Genomic DNA, 1471 nt, shown 5'->3' with positions numbered 1-1471 from the left:
TCTAATATTCTAACTAATACGCATCATGGAAGTTGCTCGTGGTGGGACTTTCGGTTCAGCAAGCAAGCAAACCAGCGAGAAAAAGAATGATCCCCAGTCAAGAATCAGCCAACTAACGGGAATGGCGAAGTCGTTGTACAGAAATGACTTTGCCAGGTTAGAAAGTGGTGCAAGCATAGATAATATACGAATCTATGGTGTAAGGAGTGTTTATTCTAAGGCTGTTAGGAGGGACTCCCTCATAAAAAATTATGAGTGACAATTAACTATATGGTTAGGTTAAATAGCACACAAAACTAACAAAAATTCCCTTACATTCAATCTCAGAGTGTTTAATATAAATTTTTCTCAGGTAAAAATTGCATACGTAGCTACCCTTAAAATGGTCTCAGGTTCAGCCTCAGATGGTCTAAGTGTTTCAATATTTATTTCCTGTAGTGTACATATTTGACTATCGATGACTCTTGTTTTTTTAAAATAACACATTCAACTATTAAAATTGTCTCCTCAAGTTTAACAACAGATGCATTTTTAAGCCGATTTTGCTTTCAAAATAGCATGCACAACCAGCAGAGCTATTACAGAGAACACTAGAATCATGACCTATCAAAATTGTGTAATTCAGCACATCTCAAAGTAGACGGATCATATTTTCAGTTGTTACTTTACAGTTGTAAACATTTTGTAGCTGTTTTGAGTTGAGAATGGCCCTTTAAGCATGAAAAATAATATTCAGTTTTAAGTTTTGCTTGGAAGGCATCCATTTTAGTTTGCTATTGCCTTGTGGTATCATACAATTATGGCTAATACAATGTCTCACACAAATTGTTTATCCAACAGATTCAACATACTCAGGGCACTACTAATAGAATTGTGTCCACATGGTTCTCCTGTATAGATATTAGATCATTGTCATCACTATAATACTCATGCATCAAGCTCTAGATCTACCATTTGATTTTACCCAATCACAAAAATCAACACTACTGACATAGCCTTGATGACTATCTTTATGGTTCTGAACTTGGACAAGTGTAGGTACCTATATCATATGGATTTTCACACGATCACCCCCCTCCCTCCCAAATTCCTGATGCCCCCCCCCCCCCCAAGGAAAAATCCCAGAATAAACACTGAATTGTTGTAATTGGTAGTCCACTTGTGTTTAAATCCTTCGTCACCTTTTTTTTTTTGTAGGGGATTGATTAGGGATACATCACTGTTTATTGTAGCCATAATTGGATTTCGTCTACTTGCTGGAGAATTGAAAGAAGAAGCCATAACAGTGGCTGCTACTTAATTTTTAACTATCAGTATAGCTAGGCATGTAATTTAAAACACTGATTAACTTACCACATTTACATTAACTATTTGCGACTAGTCAGTACACTAACACATTCTTTCCCACTATAATACTGGAAGATGATGATGCCAGCTGAGTCATATTAGTTGTATAGACATGCACTATTTA

The 1471-nt window shown here is 36.0% G+C and overlaps 1 long non-coding RNA gene across 1 annotated transcript; it reads left to right on the top strand.

The window, feature by feature from the left end:
- The first annotated feature begins 65 nt into the window (after nt 1–65).
- On the top strand, nt 66–1361 carry LOC136259960 (uncharacterized). The gene is made up of 2 exons (XR_010703396.1): nt 66–156; nt 1198–1361. It is a non-coding gene; the product is annotated as an uncharacterized lncRNA (long non-coding RNA).
- Nucleotides 1362–1471: the final 110 nt, after the last annotated feature.

Source organism: Dysidea avara, chromosome 7 (assembly GCF_963678975.1).
Source record: "Dysidea avara chromosome 7, odDysAvar1.4, whole genome shotgun sequence".
Taxonomy (NCBI): domain Eukaryota; kingdom Metazoa; phylum Porifera; class Demospongiae; order Dictyoceratida; family Dysideidae; genus Dysidea; species Dysidea avara.
Note: the sequence above shows the minus strand (reverse complement) of the source record. Positions and strands in the feature narration are given on the sequence as shown.